Raw genomic sequence first — 372 nt, forward strand, 5'->3', positions numbered from 1 at the left:
AGTATGCGGTACACAAAGGAGACGCATTTTTTTTTGTAATGGTGCATAAGCTTTTCTTGGAATCATTTTTCTTCTTAATTCTTTTGTGGGCGATTATGTACAGTGCGACGGGTCTAAATGTTATATACTTTTTCTGTCATGTTAATGTCATTTGTAGTTCCTGTGCAGCAGAAATGTTAGTGTGACCTCTTGACTGATATTCTGCAGGATGAAAATTTATATCATTACTAGGGCAACAGAAGTATGAATGAAGTACACCTGTTGATTTCGTACAATCTTTCGTCAGATATTTCACGTTTCATTTCGGGGCAACAGAAATGTTAACGTTTTGTGGTTCTTCTCACTGTTCCGCAGAAGAAACGTTAACACCAT

The sequence above is a fragment of the Penaeus monodon genome, chromosome 29, assembly GCF_015228065.2.
Source record: "Penaeus monodon isolate SGIC_2016 chromosome 29, NSTDA_Pmon_1, whole genome shotgun sequence".
In the NCBI taxonomy this organism is placed as follows: domain Eukaryota; kingdom Metazoa; phylum Arthropoda; class Malacostraca; order Decapoda; family Penaeidae; genus Penaeus; species Penaeus monodon.